At 52.9% G+C, this 19939-nt stretch overlaps 1 long non-coding RNA gene across 1 annotated transcript; it reads left to right on the forward strand.

The window, feature by feature from the left end:
* The first annotated feature begins 10463 nt into the window (after positions 1-10463).
* LOC142839757 (uncharacterized) lies at positions 10464-15545 on the forward strand. The gene is made up of 3 exons (XR_012908832.1): positions 10464-10638; positions 14312-14492; positions 15095-15545. It is a non-coding gene; the product is annotated as an uncharacterized LOC142839757 (long non-coding RNA).
* Positions 15546-19939: the final 4394 nt, after the last annotated feature.

Consider the following 19939-nt stretch of genomic DNA (forward strand, 5'->3'; position numbering starts at 1 on the left):
CCTTTCTGTCATAGGCTCTGAATTCCATCTGTGGCATCTCAGTGAGTTTCATAGCCCTTCTCAGGGGTACGTGGGGGCTGTCCAAGTGGGTCTCTATGCTTAAGATCTCTTGTGATTCTGTGCTGAGGCTGCCCTTCCCCTCCCGCCTCCCCAGCTTGGAAGTCTTTGGGGATTGAAAAGTATGAAGTTGATGGAAGGGGCACCTGCTCTCCCCGGAGCTGGCCCTGCAAGGCCAATGTTCTCACAGGCCTTTCTTGTTCCTCTTTATGTCCCTTGTTCCCAGTGTCTCCTGTCACAGACAACCTGACGGGGGCTAGGGAAGGAGGCATGTGGAGGCAGGGTGGAGATGTTTGGGAAATGACCCCTCCAGTACACTCACCAGCTCCCCGGGAGAGTCAGGTGGCCTCCCATTCTGGGGCAGGCAAAGCAGTATTCTTCGGGAGATGTGGGGCCTTTTCCAAGCCAGGTATAGATGGGGACCATGTCAAGCTGCCGTATAGGTGGCACAGCACGGAACTTGATAATGACAGACTAGCCTTGTCCTTGGTCACACAGCCAATGATTCCAACTTGACCTGTCATTGGGAAGACTGAAGTGTAGAGCCGGGATAGAGTCCTGTGTCTCCCCTATGTTCTTGGACACTGCTCAAATACCAGTACTGTGGTTGGTGGTCCACATGCACAGAGGCTGAGGCCTGGAACAAGGAAAGACAGGGAGTATGCACAGGGGGAGGTCTGAGGGTAGGGTAGGTGGGTAGCGGGTTGGTTTGTTTGTCACTGGGACAGCCAGAGTCCGAGAGAGGGTGTTGGAACATATCGGCTCCCAGCAGGGTCTGGGAAAGCTGGATGCACTGCCAGGTAGAACAGAGCAGTCTTAGGTCCCTGAAGCAGGACCGGGTCCTAGGAGGGCTGGCTGCATCCAGACTAGTTGACAAATGGAGGAGGGATCAGCCTCAGTTAACACTAGACTTAGACCCAGACTGGTGTCCATCAACTTATTAATGTTAATTGCTGGGCTGCTGGCCTCTTCCTGTGAAGGCTTGCAGAGAGGGAGGCAGGAGGGGTCTGGGGTGGGAAATTGGGTCAGCTGAGCCACTGCCTTCTGGCCCGGGTCTTGCCTTGTATCCACCAGGGCTGAAACAGGAGACATGGCGGGTGGGAGTAAGCCACGTCTCCCGTCTTTTCCCAGGCTCCCTGATGTTGATGCCTAGTAACTTCACCCCCTTTCCTCTTTATCCCACCTCTTGTCGGAGTGTGCCAGAGTCTGTAAAGGTTGGAGGGAGGTTGTGAGGTCACTCACTCAACAAACCCTTCCTTGATTATGTGGGTCTGTGTGTGAATGGGTGTGGGGAGCTAATCCTGTTCAAGTCATCAGTTTTCATAGATGTCTTGCTGGAGACTTGTAAATGATCCACCATGGTGGTCTAGCAAGCCTGTGATCTCTCTTGGCTGCATATAGGATCTTATATGTAGCATCAGTGTTTTTGAAAGATGTGCTTGGAGCCACCTCTTTCTTTTCTCTTCCTTCCTTCCTTCCTTCCTTCCTTCCTTCCTTCCTTCCTTCCTTCCTTCCTCCCTCCCTCCCTCCCTCCCTCCCTCCCTTCCTTTTTTTCTTTTCTTTTTCTTTTTTGGTTTTTTGAGACAGGGTTTCTCTGTAGCTTTGGAGCCTGTCCTGGAACTAGCTCTTGTAGACCAGGTTGGCCTCGAACTCACAGAGAACTGTCGGCTTCTGCCTCCTGAGTGCTGGGATTAAAGGTGTGTGCCACCGCCCCCCCCCCAGACTGAAGCTACCTTTTCAGCGGGTAACCAGGTCTTATTCCAGTTATCTGATATGACTGAAGGCATATAGACTGCCCTCCTCTGTATGCTTCCATGTGGCCCCTGTCCCTTTGGAAGTCAGCCTGGGCCACAGGACCTGTCTGTTGGGACAGCTTCTCTTGCAGTTGTAATGGTTGGTAGACCTCTTGCTGTCGGGGAGGGTGGGAACCCATGCGGTTTGCTCCAGAGTGTCTTCTCTGAGTTATTGGTTTAATAGCTGAGGAGCGGCAGGATGCCAGCAATGCTCGTGCCGGCTCTGGGATTTGGGAGGGGGATCTGGGACAGGGCCTGTCATTGCCCCGGGGGTATCCTGCTCCCAGCCAGGTGCCAGGAATGCAGGCAGAGAGGATATTTATCTTCCCAGCTATATACAAGGCACTAACACAAGAAGGCCAAGAGGCAGAAGCTGAATAATTGATTGTCCTGGCTAGCTGGGGAATGAGCTGGATTGAGGAGCTGGAGGCCCCACTGGTGTTGAAAGCAGACCGAGAAGATGCCGTAGCCTGACTGGTGGGTACAGGGACATAAGAGCCTTGTGACGGAGGTGGTGGTCCCTGGGGACCATGCTGTTGGTTCCCTCCCAATCCCTTTCTGTACTGGTAAATCCACCTGTCCAGGGCTGTGGCTTAGCAACCTCACAACGCCATCGTCCAGGACCATCCTGCCCACTACCCTCCTCACTCACAGAGAGGCTTTCCATGGTCTCCAGAGGCTCTGTGCTTGGCAGTTTGAGGAAAGGCAGAGAGCGAGAGCAATAAGGGCACTCAGCCACCTGTCCTGACTGCCTCGGCCCCCTCCCAGGAGCACTCTGACATCTACAGGGGCATCTCACTTTGTGCTCTTTCTTCTGTCTCTCCCTGCCTCCCTCCCTCTTCAGGAGTCTCTCAGTCCTGGGCACAGATTTCCTAAGGGAAGGCAGGCTCCCAGGTCCTGGAGCAAGTGAGATGCCCTTCAGGACAAAGCTGCTGGGAGCCCTTGCTACTGAGGGCTCAATCCCTTCCTGAGTCCATTTCATTTGTATGAGAGACTCTTGGTGACTATAAGCCTGCCCTGTCCCCATGGGCCCGTACTCCTATGCCCTGAGGAGTGCTTGCTCACAAGCCTGTGCCCCCTGCTCAAGCCAGTGGGTTTCTCTCCAGTACTGCACACAATTTGCTTGCATTTCTATGAACAAAAATTTTGTTATTTTCCTCCTAGCTTCTGGCTTTGGGAGCATCACCAGGTAGGTTTTACAACGAGTGCCTAGTTTCAGGGCAGGACTGGAAAGAATAGACACAGAGTTCTCCCTGGCAACCACTGATGGCAGCAATGCCATCCACACAGCCCATCGTGCCTAAGACATCCAGCAGATTCCAGCTCAGCTTGCTTCAGTGTCTCTTCTAAGACCTCCCTGCTCAGTGTTCAGTGCTGTTGGGTTGGACCTGCACACCACTGGGCTCTGAGGTGTTGCTGAACAGATGGGACAATAAAATGCTCAGGTACAAGGCTTCCTACTACCCATGTTCTGAGATTTTGCGGGGGTCACTGGGCAAAATCAGAGTCATGGGGTACAGAATAGGTGTTCTGTTTCCATGGGTGATCATGAACCACACTTCCGGGCCTCACACGGTGGCCTCACGTGGTGACTTGCTGCATGACCCCGATTCTTTTCTGCACTGTCCCTAGGAAGAGAGACGTTTGCTTGCCCAGGGTAGCCAGGCAGATCGTATAGAGTTTGTTTTCAATTAACACTTGTTTAGCGAAGTTTCTCCTCCCCAAATCTCCCTGCAAGCAGGCAGGGCCCCTCTTGGCCCGCGTGATGTGCTGAGCCCTTGCTCAAATACAAGCAGATTTGCTGCTTTCTAAACACCACTAATCCAATTTGGGCTCAAGGGCAGGGAGGGAGGCAGCCTTGGGCAGCAGATGAGCTAGGCTGTCTCTGGTTCTGGTGGCTAAGGGCTTGAGCACCGGGGTGGTTAGCAGGAACTTAGTGGATCTCACTAAGTGTCCCCTCCCTATTTCCTCACACCCTCCTGTGGAGGGCGGGCAGCAGCCAGAAGCCTTCAGAGAAGAATTCTGGCCACAGTCATGGAGTAGTCGTGCCCGTTGGATCCAGCCTGGTCTGCTCTATTGTGTCCCTGACCCTTATATCACACCCCTGGTGACAACCAAGACATTATGTAGCTTGATCCTGGGGGTCCAGACGCAGATAGAGTCTCTTTGGTCCCCAACCCTGTTTTCTACAGGACTAGCCAGGTTCCAGGAGTAGGGGTGGGGTCTTAATGTCCACCTCAGAGACCCAGCCAATCCATAGTCCTGTCCCCAGCCTAGCCTGCTTTGTTTGCAAAGTACAGAGCCAGTGAGCACCTCACCCCAGAGTTGTTCCGTGTGACCCGAGAGAGGCTTCTGCGTGGAGTTCTGCCTAGAGCCGCAAAACTACCCTGAACCCACACAGCTCCCAGTTGACGGATTCAATTCAGCTCCACAAATATTGACCCTGAGTCTAATCCACCCGTCCTCCACCATCAGATCACTCCTCCGTGGGCCCAGTGTGGCCGCCACACTCTGTTTAATCCCGCATGATGCTCCTGATTGCCAGTGAGGAAGCTAGGCTCACCCCGGCCATGGAGGAAGGGGCAGTGCTGGGGTCTGACTTCTGTGTCCAGATTGGCCACAACCTCCAGGGAAGGCAATGAGGGTGCGATAAGGGGCTAGCCAGGTAGCTGTTTCTGTCTGTAAGCCATGCCTGGTGAGCTGAGAGGGACCCAATCCCGTCTATGGCCAAACTGGGAGGTCAGCAGACTTGGGCAGCTGGTGAGCCAGCATGGCTAGGGTGCGGGCTTGTGTGGGCCTCAGTACAGTAGCAGTTATGGCATGGGGCTGGTGCTAAGCTGTTTAACAGGACAGACGCAGGAGAACTCAGGGCATACAGCGGGTGTCTAGCATATACAGCAGGCCCCTTCTGTCCCCTCTGCTCAGGGGGCTCCCCTTGCCTTCATCTGACCCCCAGCTCTACCTTTCAAGGTGTGGCCTGGGAATCTGTGGATCCATGGCTGGAAACTTTGTTCTCAGGCCAAGGCTTGACTGACATGTGCTGACGGACAGGGTCTGGGGCTGACCCTGGAGTGGGCTAGAACCCCGAGTAGGGAAGAGTGTGAGACTATCCACCCTGAGTTGAGCACCTGGGGTAATCCCTGACCAGCGGGCAGCGGTCTGCTTTCCTGACATAGCTGTTAGCATCTTCTGGCCATTGCTGCCAAATAGTGACCCCATAGGAGGAGCCAGGACATTTATTAGAAACGGAACTGATGGATTAAAGTGGAATCAGGTGAATTGATAGCCCCTCCCCCCTGCCCCCAAGCACTTAAATACTGCTCTTTGTCAGATCTCAGGGTGGCAGAGACAAGGAGAGGGACTCCATAGTGAGGGAGGAGGGGACAGGTAGGGTGTGTAGCACAGCTATGTATCCATGGTGAGGGACAAGAAAGTGACCATGGTAGGGAAAGAAGAAAGCTATGGGAACAGGTAGGGTGAGCTGGGTGGTGTTGGGGACAGGTGCAAGCTTCTGAGCCTTTGGTAGAGGGGCCATGACCACACAAACGTGTCCCCTTGAGACTGGAGCCAAGGGCTGACCCTTCCCCCCACTAGCGGTGGGACAACAAGGAAAACCTAGTGGCACACTCATTCATTCCTTCATGTGTGCGTGTGACACACTGCAACCAAGGGAGGCAATAAGTGGCCAGGCAGGGATGGTGACAATCAAGACTCAAACGCAGGGCTATAGTCTCTTCCTACAGGAGGTTTGGTGTTAGCAGGTGTAGGGTACCTGCCCTTGGTCAGTCATTGCCATTCTGTAGAGTCTTACCTGCTGGGCCTCTCCTGTGTGTCCTGGTTGTCTTGAGGTCCTTCAACTACTGAGGCAGACCTAGCTCCGAACCTGGTGTGGGCCACCTGGAGCAGAGTGATTACCCTCCCATCTCAGTCCATGAATGTGGCCAGAGGCTGCACAGACATTACAGCTCCCTGGCTGGAAGTCAAGATGATGTGTGAGCTGTGCACAGCGGCTCCTACGTAGCCAGGGTGTGGTCCCACCGTGCCCACCCTCTAGCCTTGTTTCTGTGGCAATTTGCTTTGGTGGGAGATTTACGAGGAAGAACAGGCAAAGCAGTACCAAGTCTAATCTGTGTCAGAGGGTGTGCTTAGCCTGACCTAGTGGTGGTCGCTACCCTAGCAGGGTTGCTCATGTTCATGGTGGCCCCTGGTTAGACATGGAAGTGCTGAGCGGAAGAAGCAAAGGGCACCAGAGGGATGGGGCCTGAAGCAGCTGCTAGGAGATGTAGCTTTGGGTCCTGGAGAAGAAAACTCATATCTACTCAAACCAGGAGCCAGGCTGTATTGGGGGGGTGGAACTGAGGCTGTTCAGGTACACCCCATCTTTGCATGAGCCCCGCTCACCACCCCTGGGCTCTGAGCTCTGATGTCTGTAAATGGGCAGAATGTGTGTGTGTGTGTGTGTGTGAGAGAGAGAGAGAGAGAGAGAGAGAGAGAACCATTCCCACACTGAGTCTGCCCATTATCTCTTACTTCTTCATCCACCAAAACAACATGGCTTAGACATCAGGGCAGGTGGGCTCTTCTTCCTTCTGCCCCCTTCTTGCTGTTGTGTGTGTGACAGTAGATCATGTGTCCCAGGTTGGCCTTGAACTACATATATTGGAGGATGCCTTTACCTCTTGAGTGTCAGGCATCTAGCCATGTACTACCACGCCTGGTTTATGTGACGCAGGGGATGGATCTCAGGGCTTTGTGTACACTAGGCAACCCCTTTACCACCTGAGCTACATCCCTGCCATCCTTGCAGCTTTGTGAGTGAGGATTGTGTCCAGGTGCTTTTCTGGGACCCCAAGCCCTCCTTTCAGAAAAGCTAAGGCTCCTTTTAAAAGACGCTCTTGTCTCAGCTTTGTTTCAGTCTCGGTGGAGGGTGGCCCCCAGGACTGGCCACTTACCGACAGCCTCTGGACTGAGATGGCCACAGCCATGCCTGGTGGGCTCAGTGCAGGGAAATGGGCTGAGCTTGCAGATGGGCTGGGCAGGGAGGCCCAGAGGCTGAGCAAACAAAGCACAAACTGTAAATATGCCTGTTTGTTCTGCTAATGGCTTAGCCTCTCCCACCTAGAATCTGCAGGCCTGGGGAGAGCAGGGGCTGGGCCTGGGCTTGGAGTCAACCAACACAGAGAGGGGTGTATCCAGCAGAGAAAGCACGGGGAGCCCCCTGTACTGCAGCTGGGTAGTCCAGGAGCTTTTCTCCTGGGTCCAGTTGAATCCCACAGCGGCTGCTCTGATGGTTCTAGGGTGACCTGGGGACTGGGGATTCCTTGACTTGACTCTGCTTTTTTCCCCTGCCTGTCTTCCACAGACTATCTGTCCCTGTCTTCCTGCCCTTGCTCACTAAAAATTCTGCTTCTCAGAGGTCTCTGGCCTTGCACAAGGAGAGGCTGAGCTGACCTGGCTCAGGAGGAGACCCCTAAGGCTGAGCCTCTGCCAACTTGGACCCAGCAGGCTCATGCCTCCTGTGAGAAAGCCTGGTCCAGTGACCTTCTAAGATCACATGAACTGACAGCCAGCAATGCCAGCCATCTAGCGGGCTGTGACTGAAGCTCTGAGACATCTGTGAGAGAGCACTGCCTATAGCTCCACCGACTCCCTTCTCTGTCTGCAGGCACCACACCCTCCTAAGCTGCCTGTAAGGCTCGTGGGGATTGGCCATGGGCAGGCTTCACCTGCCTGGGTTGTGCTCCCTGCACACTCAGGCAGCTCCCGGAGTCTGTGAAGGTCTGCCGGTCCCTCCCTTGGATGATCAGAGAAGCTTATCCAACAAGCTCCTTGGTCTGGATTCTGGTGTTGGGGGTCTTAGGGATCACTCTTAGTTCTGGGTACTCAGTTTTCCCAGCTAAAGGCCAGAGATCGGCAGAGGTATCTCCAGAGATGAGTTTTTGGAGGGCCCACCTCTCATCCCCCATCTGTATCAGTTCCCTGACCGTCTGGATGCTTGGCCTGGATATCTCCACGAAGCCACTCCTAATGAGGTTGCCTCTGTACGTTTCCAAGCGTGTGGAAATCTCAGGGATGTTTCCTGTGGGAGACACTGCCAGCTTCTGCTGATTAATATCTGTCTTCCCATTTGCTCCCAGCCCAAGCTTCTGTACCCTGACCCTGGAACCACACTTGTAATCTTTCTAGCTTGTCATCCTCCTGCACCAGCACTGGACTTTGTCCTCCCTGACTCCCATCCCAAGTCTACCTGGAACCCTAGTAAGGGAGCTGCTGAGGGCTCGGCTCCATGGGGCCCAGTGCCTGCAGCGCTGAGTGGGGAGGCAGCAGAGCAGGCACTATTCTTGGAGGCGGCTCACGGGTCTTCCAGGTGATACGGTATCATGGGGTGTAGAGAGACCCATAGTGGCGGTTACGGTCAGCGCTGTAACCTGACCTGCAGGAGGAGGCATTTGGCAGTAGCTGCAGGCAGGACGTGGCCTCTGGATGTCAGTGCAAATGAGAAACAGAACGTGCGAGAGTGCATGAGAGTGAGAATTGTAGGTGTGCATATGTGAGCAAGTATGTGTGAATATTAGTACTGGCACACATGTGAGTGTGTGAGAAGGTGGGGTGGTCACGTGAAAGCACGTTGATGAGTGTGAGTAGCCATGAGTGTGCATGTGAGCGAGCAGTGTGTGGACATTCACGTGTGTTGTGAGCGGACCTGGGTGCATCCACAGGGATGCCTACGAGAGTGTTAGGAGATAGGTGTTTATGATGAACACATAAGTGTATGTGATCGCACAACTGCCCGGGCAAATGTTGAATGCTTGTGTACATGTATGTGCATGTATCTGAGTGTACATGTACATGTGCAGATATATGAATGCACAGGTGTGTGTGCAGGTGTGTGAATGTGCATGTGTGTGAAGGTATGTGAATGTACATGTGTGTGCAGGTGTGTGAATGTGCATGTGTGTGCAGGTGTGTGAATGTGCATGTGTGTGCAGGTGTGTGAATGTGCATCTGTGTGAAGGTGTGTGAATGTGCATCTGTGTGAAGGCATGTAAATGTGTGTGAAGGTATGTGGACTCAGTTCAGAAGCTCTGACATCAGCTCAGTGGCAGCCAAGGTGGAAATGCTTGCTGAAGCCAGAACAGTTTTTTTTTAATTTTTGAAATTATGATATAATTGCATAATTTTCCCCTTCCCTCTCTCCCTTCAACTTCTCCCATGTACTCCACCTTCTCAAATCCACAGCCTCTTTTTCTTTGCTGTGACATATATATCCTCTATCCAAGGCAGTCTTAAGGAGGAGCCCCAGCCTGCTCCCACAGCCTGGAAAGCCACCAAGGTCGCTGGACTGGAATCTTGGACATCTGAAAAGGTCATGATAAGCTCAGGAACTCGATCAGAGCTCTGAGGGTAGAGGAGAAGCTCAGCCCTTTTGCCAGCCGTACGGTAGACTACAGCCTCACTGTGGCAACGACCAGAGGGGAAATTTCGTGTCTCTTATGGAATTGGAATGCAGCCCACAGAACTTGCCACCATAAGTCTCCTGCCTCTGCAGCCCCTGACCTCTGCTGGCCAACGTCCACTGTTAGCCACCGTATGTGGGCGCTGTGCTGTGTCCTTGCAAACCTGGAGGTGAGAACAGCTCAGAGGGTGCAGGTGTTTCACATGCACAGCACGTGTTCCGCAGAGCTGTTTGCAGTTCCATGAAGACTTTAGAGCTGATGCACTGAGCTGCGGCTGAGCAGTGCCTAGGGAGCGCTGAGCAGGAGGGTCCTAGCCAGGAAAACAGGACAACTTTGTTTCCAGCTGGGGTGGGCAGTCCTGGACTGGCTTAATTGCTTGGAGGGAGGCGGACGACATATCAAGGTCCCGTGTGCATGTGGTTTGGATGCTCGTTCATGAACCATCTCCTATGGCAGCCTGGAAGAACAGTGTATGTGGGGGAATGGTAGGGGGCAGGAGAGGGTTGCTGCTTGCCCTAGAGATACATCTTACCCTGCCTGGCAGCAGAAGTCTAGACCCACCTTGCCATGCTCCTGGAGCCTTTCCCTTGAGGAGAGCTGTTGTCTCTCTCCGATTTAGTTAGCCCCCAGCACTGCACCCCAGTCCCACCCCCCTCACAGCTATTCCAGCATCTCTGGGTGGGAGTGGGAAGCCGGATGCAGCCGGCTCTGTTGCTGTTTTAAGAAAAGAGGGGATCAAGGCAGGGAGGGCCTAGCCCGTGTTCCAGTGGGGTTGTCTGGCTGAGGGACTGCACCTCGCCCCTGCACACCCCCCTACCGAGGTTCTTGGCTCCCTGCCTCGTTCATGAGGTCCTCTTTTCCTGGCAGGCCCGGCACCCCAGCCACCTCCCGCCCTGCTGTGGGTGTGATTTCACAGTGGCGTTCTCCTCGCCAGCTTGTGTCTCACATAGGGGATGTTTCCATTTTTACAGCAGAAAGAAGACGGTTCCAGGCGCCTTAGCTGCAGCCAGAGCACAGTGCTACCCCCCCCACCCGGAGCTGTGCAATGTCAGGTGCTTTGGGGGGCGGGCAGGTTCTGCATTGCCAGCCATGGCCCTAATTGCTGTCACTCAGAGAGCTGCCTCTAGCCTGGGATGGGCCAGAGCAGGGTCTCAAGGGAAGATATCAGCCCCCAGGGGAACTGGAACCCCTGTCAGCCTCCTGACAACCCCCTCCCAGATCCATGCAGCACCTTTGCGCCTCGGGTGGGTCAATGACTACGGGACAGGGGCTTTGCTGGGGGGACACTGAAAACACGTGCATTGGAGTATCAAGGCCAGGCGTTAACCAAGGTAAGTCTTCCTTCTGTGTGCCTCTGGCTACGATGCCTACCTGTGGTGGCCTGTCCCTAGGGCTGGAATGAAGACACGTAATGTCTCCACTTCTGGCATGGGGCATGTGCATGATGATTCTGCTGCCAGGCCCCTCACTCTATTCTGTTGCCAAGTGTACTCAAATGACATCCCAAGGGTGTGGGGGGAGATGACAGTGTTCATTGTTACCTAATTGTGCTCTCAGGACTGGCCTGCAGAATGTGTAAGTCAGGCTTCCTTGAAAAGTAATATATGCTCTACAGGGTGCAGTGAAGGCCCATGAGTTTGACATCCGAAGTGTTCATAAACCAGCATGCACTCAGCTCCACTCCCGAATCTCGGGCGAAGGAACAGGAAGGACGGCAAGCAGCACACGCGACAATCTATAAAGAAAGCAATAGCCATGCTCAGGGAAACAAGACAGAGATTCAGTTTCACTGGTCATCAGACTTGTCCATCTTGGAGAAACAGGATGCTGTCGACACTGGGGGCACACTGCTCTTGGGGGTGGCAGTGCAACAACCACAGCCTTCTGGGCGGGGCAGGTCAAGGGTAAACCTGAAAGGGGTCCTGATTCTTGGGTAAATTCTGGATTGTATCTTGTCCTATGGGTTAACCACACAATTTTTTCCATAGGTTCTAAGAGGTAGAGAGGGTAAACTGAGGCACGTAGTGCCTAGGGTACACACGGACTATGAGCTCAGCCTGAGGAGGATCATCTGACCTGATCCCCAGCAGGCTCCGTGACCCATGCCTGGGGCCCAGACTCCGGGTGGATGGCCTGGCTCTTTTCTGGCTAGGACAGTACAGAGGTGACCACAGCAGGAGCTGTGGACACTGACACACGGCAATTCACAGAGGAGCCTGAAGCTTGGGTGAGCTCTGCCATCCTCCTAAAGACCAGGCTGGTGGGAACTGGGCACAGGTTCCATCTTCTCAGAGCAGCTGTGCACCTGGTATGTGTGCCCTCTCCATTTCCCCCTTGCCCCAGCTGTGCTAGGGGAACCACGCTCCTCACTCCTGCAGCCTCCATGACTGCTGAGGCTTCTGCTTCGGTGGACCCCGCCTTACTCACATGACCTGTCTCTACTAGAAGGATATTTTTTCTCCACGGTGAGCCCCAACAGTACAAGGTGAACAAAAGACAAGGCAGGAGTCAAGGGACTGGCAGCTTTTCCCTTCCCATGTGGGCCTAGGTGACAAGGACCTGTCTCTTCATCACATGAGGCATGTAAAGAGGTAGGGACGGAGATGGAGACAGGCTTCACAGGACCTCCCACACAGACTGACTCTGACCGAAGCTCACATGTCGGAGCAATGATGAGCAATGTATCCTTGGGGACCCTGCCAGAGCCACACCGCACGCCATACTTGGATTTCTTCTCATAAAACCCCTTCAGCCACGCCCCTCCACGCCCTGTCCTCTTCATGGGGAACCAGCACCAAGCTCAAAGCACTGCAGCTGACCACACTTCTCTCCAGCACTCACTGGAGAGTCAGCCTGGTCTCACCAAGGCCACACAGTGTATCCTCCAGAGCCAAGCTGAAATTCTTGAAGTCTTGGTCACAGCCTATGTTTCTCCTTGTTAAATGGTGTATAGCCTACAGCGGGGGCAAGAGACGCCACCTCTTTCCCAACCCCAGGCTTTTTTTTTCTTTTTGGTTTTTCAAGACCGTGTTTCTCTGTGTAGTCCTGGCTGTCCTGGAACTCACTCTGTAGACCTGGTTGGTCTCAAACTCACAAAGATCCTCCTGCCTCTGCCTCCTGAGTGTTGGGATTTGAGGTGTGCACACCACTACCCAGCTTTGCCTACTATCTTAATCCTCAGCAGGTATGGGCTTCTCTGGCTAAGCTTCCATGGTGGGCTGCAGCTCCAAGCTCAGATCCTGTCCTGGGGGCTCTTGGTTCTCACTGTTACTCATAAAACAGTGGCTACTTCCTATGCACTAAACTTGGGCACTGCCTGGCGTAGGCCTTCCTGAAAGCCGCTCTAGGCATACGTGAGGGTTGGGGGGGTCAGGTTTGTTCTTACACAGTTGGGGATCAGTTATCATGATGTTCCCATAATAAGATGGGGCAAGAGCTTTGAGCAGTGTCCTTCCTTGGGGAAACCGCCACTTAACGCAGAACTGCATGTATACAAACATGTTTCATACACACACATCAAACAAAGATGTTCAATGCATATACACACATGCATGACAGCGGCACCGAGGGTGGGAAGGACCAGTGGAAAACTAGCCAGCTAGGTCCGAGGCCCTCCAGCACCCACAAATGCTTTCTGGAGGCATGGGACCTAGAATCAGAATTGGGGGTCTGAATGCCATCTGGTGCCACTACCTGGGCTTCAGGGATCATGGAGAAGGTGTAACCAGCTTGGAGTCCTGGTCTGGGCTACTGGCCGTACAACTGCAGGGGACTGGCCTAGAGTGCATGTGTGTTATTAGGTAAGCTTGTTCTGTGGTGAGGACATCAGTGGCATCTGATGCCCATAATCAGAGCCCCCAAGGTGTGTCTGAACACAGTGACGATGTAAGAGTTTAGGCCTCAGACTCTAGGCCTCTCTAGGGGTTGGTCCTGCTTTGGGATTCTAGGCTAGGACTACTTCCCATCTGTGTCCCCAAGGTACCCTGATTGCCCGAGGATCCCTGTCTCCACCTTCCTGGCTGGGCCCCTCCCACACTGTGGGACCAGTTCAAATGCACTATCTTCTGGAAACGGTCAGTCTCTTCACCAGGGATTGAACACCCCAAATCCTTCGAGCACCACTGCCCAGCTTGCCCACTCCCAAACTTCAATGGCTCCATCTGCCCCATCCCCACCTTGTCCTTAGTCTAAGTCCCCTTTGGATTTGGAACCACTGGTACAGCACACACCTACCTTGCCCATACCTTGCCCTGTCCTAACCCAGTCCTGTGTATCTCATCTCCCTGGACCACCGTTTGCTGCTCACTGCAGCCCATCCTCCTGGCTCTCTGCACATCCAGGCTAAAGGCTGCCCCTCACACCCACAGGCTTATAGCCAGTCTACGGCTTTCTCTGAGGCGACTTTCACATTGGTACCTGCTGGCTGTTGCTACCTTTCTGTCTTTTGTCAACTCAGAGACAGATTCTCCCATCTTTTGAGCCCACGTTGGGGTGATCCCTGGGGAAATTGAGGCTGTATCTATTGGTCACTCTTTTCAGCCTATTGACATGCTTGGCCTCGAACACAGCACTGTCACCTGGACTGATGTGCCCAGGAAGGGGTACTAGTGACCTACAGTACTTCTGGGGTTATAGTTACAGCAGCCCTGGGCCCAGTGTCACAGCACAGCCTAGGAGGCCCCCAGGAGGCCCCAACAGCCTGAAGCAGAAACCTGAGCCCTGACCCTGGTCTGAGGCCATTCTCTCTATGACCACACCTATAGATGATGAAGGAACTGGGGACCAGGGCGCAAAAGATGGGGGGCTTCCATGCCCCTGCCCAGCCCTTGGAGTTGCCTCATGCCATGTCACCCCATTTGCTGCCCTGTGGTGTCATCTAGTCACTTCTTGGAGCTGGTGATGAGGCTGCTTGTTTTAAAATAGATTTTATTGTTACTCAGGTGGTGGGGGCAGGCACAGATCAGAAGACAACTGCCCTTGAAAAAAATCATTTATCCCTCACAGTCACCAAGAGGAACGCATGTATCACAGGCACACGGACAATGCAAGAGCCAGTCTGGAGGCAGCGGGGACAAGAGGAACACCTGCACAAGAGCCTTTAACATGGCGTGTGCTGCAGCAATGAGGAAGACATCAGGCTTGAGGCCCAGTTGCTGCTGGTCCTGGCCGGATCAAGCAGAGGCTGGTAGTCTGGGGTGTGAGAGCCTGGTAAAGAAAGAGGGTTGCATGTGGGTGCAGGGTCAGGTGATTCGCATATGCAGGAAGAACTGCCAGGTGAGCCCTTCACTGTCAAACCCAAGTGCTTGGCATGGCCCCCAGATGGCAGAGCATCAGAAATAGACAAGGAAAGGCCTGCTCTTTTGCTTGCTGCTCCTTAGAGAAGGGGATGGGGGCACCAGACCCAGCAGTCCTGACTGCCCATGGGTTGGGGCACTAGACCCAGCAGTCCTGACTGCCCATGGGATGGGGCACCAGACCCAGCAGTCCTGACTGCCCATGGGTTGGGGCACTAGACCCAGCAGTCCCGACTGCCCACAGGAAGGGGTACCACACTCAGCAGTCCTGACTGCCCAGCCTCCAGATGGCAGGGCAGCTCTATGGACTGCCCTCGGAGGCCCACTACCAGTTGAAGTCCCTGAGGTACTGAGAATTACCTGGGAGAGGGATGGGCAGATCCCCAGCAGCTCCTGCCCCTACTCTAGACCTGGTCCCTTATTGCTGCTGTCTTCATGTGGCTTCTGGTTCTTGTGTCTTTTCTTTACCATGCTTGTCTGGAGAACTTCACAGGAAGAGGCATCCACAGCTCTACCACCACAGATATACGGGCTAGCAATGCCTGATCCCTGAGCCCCAGGACCCCTATCTACTGTGACCCCTAGCTGAACCTGACTGTGTGCAGTACCCAGCTCTTCCGTGGACCAGGGGCAGACCGTCCCAGGGGAGATGGAATTCCCTTCAGGACGGGCTTCTTGAACACCAGCCTTTTCTTTGTGCCTCTTGCTTTTTGCTGCATGGCTATGACCTTTGGAGAACATCCAGTCCTTCCCAGTAGCCCCAGAACAAGCCCAGCCTATGGATCCTCCTCAGTACTGTAAAGAAATGCCCATGCCACTGCCTGCCTCCCTGTGGGCCTCACTTGGTACTGAGGGAAGCCTCTTGGAGGGCATGCCACTGCTTTGACTGGTCCGTGGCATCTACCTCCTAGAGAAAGACTGGAAACCTTTTATCACAACGGGACTGAATCCGAGTCCTGCTTTGGTCTTTTGGTTTTGTGTGTCCCATTTTATGCTCATTTCCTTCGTTTTGTGTGTTTCCCCCCTTTTAACTAAAATGATCCATTTATTGCGCTAAAGGCTGGGTATTCGGGACACCCACCCGGCAGGTGAGCCTGCATCATGAGCAATAACGTGAAACAAAGACACCCGTTCCTTTAGATTCTAGACTATCTAATGGCACACAGACCGTGATGAACTTTGGGGTTATTCACTCTTTAGTCGTGGTAACGTGGCCTTAATGCGAAACTCATCATTTTAACCACTTTACAGTGCACCGTGCGGTGGCATCGTGTGTCTTTGCATTATTGTGCAGCTGTCTCTATCACCCATCTGCAGAACTTTTCATCTTCTCTGACCGAAACTCTGTGCCCTTTAAACATCTGCTTCAGCCTCTGGCAACTGCCTCTCTGCTTTCTGTCCCCATGAATGCGATGGCTGTGGAAGGGTGAGATCACACAGCCTTTTGTCCTTTTGTGACTGGCCTACTTCACCCCTCTGTTTCCACCTTTCCGCTGCACGACATTTTGGCTCTCTGTGTTCTGGAGCTGTGGGAAGTACAGTAGATGTCCTGCTTTTGGTTCTCAGGGCTCACTTCTCAGTTTTCAAAAACATGCTTTAATCTCTGGTTCCCCACTTATCAAGCGTTTGGTAGGAAATCACACTGGTGGTCCCCAGTATTGTAGACCCCGTCAGAGTTTAGTCAAATCTGTGGCCCTGAATTCTTTCCATACTCCTGTTACTCAGAACAGTAATACTAGGGCTGGAAAGATGGCTCAGTGGGTAAGAACACTTGCTGCCTGGCACAGGACCTGGTTCAGCTCCCAGAACCCACATGGTAGCTCACAATTACCTATAACTCCAGTCATGACCGTCTCTTCTGATCTCCAAGGCTCTGCACATACACGATGCACGGGCAAAACACCCATATATAAAAATCTTTTTTTAAAAAAGGCTATGCTGAGCTATTAGTATGTTTGTATTAATTACATCCCATGAGTTTCCCTGCCCCTGAGAGCACCTATACCCTGCACTAAATGTTCAGATTTGGATGGAGACGTGTTCCAGGGCTGAGTGGTTTTTCAAGACAGGATTTTTTTCTGTTTAGCAGCTCTGGCTGTCCTGGAACTCGCTTTGTAGACCAGGCTGCCCTCAGACTCACAGAGATCCACTGGCCTCTGCTTCCCAGTGCTGGGATTACAGGCGTGCACCACCACCGCCCAACTGAAGATCACAGGTTCCTGTATGCTCTGCCAGGGTTGTGAGTGGGGGGGGGGGGCTGTGCCTCCAGGACTCCTCCTGCCTTGGTTTAAAAAATTCAAAAGAAGCGTTTTCGTTGGTTTACTTTGGATCATGTGATTCCTCCCGTCTAATCAATGTGGGCAGGAATTAAGGCGTCGTGACTGGCTAAGTGTAGCCTGTAAGGCTGACCCTGGTTGTCTACTGCAGGGCCAGGCTCCCGAGTTTAGCCACCCTGCAGAGCTGGCAGGCCTACTTTGTGGAGGAAGCTGGTGTCCCCGTGAAGTGACCTAGGAGACACCTTCCTGGTGACTCTCTCTTACTTTTATGTAGCTGTGACCTAAATCCTTGAGAGAGCAAAAGTTCTTATTGGCTTACTTCTAGAGGCTTCAACTCGGTTCACGGCCCCATGGGCTTGGGCAGAGCGCTACAGGAGTGGGAGAGCGGGACATTTCATGAGCAGTGAGGAAGAAGAGAAAGGGTGGAGACCAGGCCAGGACATGGCCTCAAGGACACACCTCCCCTACTACTTTCTCCGAGTAGACATCTACCCTTCCACTCATACCGTCATTGAACCCCTCAAGGCTTCTACCCATTCCTTAAACAGGGCTCTGTTGACTGAATGGTCCCAAATGCCCTCTCAGAGATACCCAGAGCTGGGCTTCACGTCCATAGATGGTCCTTAGCCCAATCAAAACCAATTATTACACACGGTGATTCCAGAGTAGGTGCAGATTCACTGGATCCTACTGTGAGTTGTCATGAATGGGCGCTAACATGGCGGTACTGGTCCACTTAGCGTCAACTCTTTCAGGAAGCCTTCCTGGCTTTGCCAAACCAGGCCCAGGTTTGCTAGTGACTTCTTCACATCACATGGGAGAGTGAGACGATGTCCTTGTCTCTGGCCTCTGGATTCAGCTGGTAGGCCATGCTGCCAGGACCAGACTGGCCCCTTCACCTGTCACCCTCATGTGGACGCTTCTGGCCAAGTCTTTGCCTTATGTTCTAGTCTTCTAGATCCTTTGCCCACAGGACAAGGCTGGGACTACCCCTCTTGCCTGAGGAAGGGCTGGGTGGGCGCTGCCTCGTCAGAGTCAACCCAGCACCAGTGTAAATCACCAAGTCTAGTTGTTTATGGAGCCCTGGAGTGACTGTGGTGTGCGTGGCTGTGAATCAGGGCCGTGTGAGGAAAAGACAGGCTTATGTGTGAGAACTCACCGAAATGCCCGTTACAGAGATTTATGCCCATCCTTAAATATTGGAGATTAATTTTTTGAAAACATCTATAAAATAAGAGATTTATACCTAAAACGATACCATACATGGTGACAGGAAGGGATTAGAGCCAATTTATTCATGTATTAGTCAAAAACTCAATTTCATATATTGTGTAGAAAAATTAAAATCCTTTCTGCATTTTATTACAAATTATGTATTCTCCATATATGGAGATAAATAATTGATAGCATTACAAATACTTAATCTAGAAAATATTTATTAGGAACAGACAACTCATTTTTTAATGTGTTTTGTTGAGGACGATATTGCACACTTTAAAAAATTAATGACAATATTTTGCAAGAAAAATAATAGACACCCTAATTCTTTTGTTTAGCCTCTTGTCCGGGCCCAGGCAATAAGCCGGGTAGAAGGACATGCACACTGTTGGCCTCAGATGAGCTGAAGGGCTCTGGGACCTGGCTCTCTGCCAGCCCCTTGGCTGCAGCCTGGGAGAGGCCTTGGAGAGCACCAACATATTGTGTTCTCCAAACTCTCTGTGGCTTGCAATTTTCGAATAAGTGTTTCTGACTTAATCTTTGAGAAAGCACCAAGCAACCTGATTTGTGACTGTGCTAGAAGGGCGAAGAAATCAGCGTCCGACAACTCCCAGACTGGAGTGACACGCAGCCACGGATGGTCGGGCTAGGCTCAGTCTGCACCTTCTGAGGCAGGTAGCCCAGCCACTATTTGCCTTTCGTGGCCTTGGGAGGGGGCTCTCAGTCTCCTCCTAAAACTTATCCATGTCCCAGACTCACCCACGCCTCCCACAGCAGGCCTGGCATGAAGGAGGGAGGCTCTCTGCACCTGTCCCTTTACCGTGCCAGGCTCTGGAGTGGGCCTTTGCCTGCTCCATGCGCTCTGTGCTTGCTGCATGTCTTGACACCAGGGCCGGCAGTTAGCAGGGCCCAGTGGCAGTGCCTCATTGCCCCATACCAGCCCATCCAGGGGCACACCTGGGATTGAAGAAATAATTGTCATGTTTATTAAAATATAAATTTTGTGCCTAACGGAAGTGTTGCTTCTATACATAGAAAAATGTTTAAAACAAAAACCAAAACAGTTTTCAAAGGCACCATAGCATTAATTATTCATCTTTCCCTAATGAAAACATGCCTTTGCAGGCGACAGGCTCCCCCGTCTCCACATGGGGGCCTCCGGGCTCCTAGGAAGGCTGCCTCAGGGAAGGGTAGATACGGAGCTTGGGTGAGGGGGTCTCTGTATAGCAGGATCCAGGACATAGGTGACTTTGAGTTCCAGTGTCCCTTGAATGAGGTGGGAGCAGCCACATTCCCCTCCTTGTGTCTACTCAAGGAGTGTGAGTGTTGGGCCTGTGGCGTGTGCATCTGTCAGAGGCTGTTCCAGAACCCTGGATCCAGAGGGGTGAAGGAGATAGCCTGACCTGCAAGAGTACCAATGGACACTGGTCACCAGATAGGCCGGGGAGGAAGGGTTATGAAAGGATGGGTCAGGGAAGGGACAAAGGCCTTTTTTCTGACCAGACCTTTCAGTACAGGGGCCAGCTCAACGGTCCATGTCTGGGAAGGCCATTCCCTCACAAGCATATGGCCCACAGTTCTTCCCTGTCCTGAGGGCTTGCTGACCTGTACCAAGTGGTTACTTCTCAGGCTCAGATTTATGAGGCTTCAGTCTGCAGACACTGGTTGCCCCATCTCAGACAGGCCTTCTGCCTAGCATCCCCCTGGGCAGCTCAGGTCCTTCCTCTGGCTCCATTTGTGTGTTCAGTGACATCACTTGTGTTAGTCGGGTCGAGACACCTCCAAATCAGGGCTTTCAAGGAGTAGAGAAAGATCCCAGACTAACTCAGGCTTGTCTGTTCTAA

This window comes from Microtus pennsylvanicus, chromosome 1 (assembly GCF_037038515.1).
Source record: "Microtus pennsylvanicus isolate mMicPen1 chromosome 1, mMicPen1.hap1, whole genome shotgun sequence".
Taxonomy (NCBI): Eukaryota; Metazoa; Chordata; class Mammalia; order Rodentia; family Cricetidae; genus Microtus; species Microtus pennsylvanicus.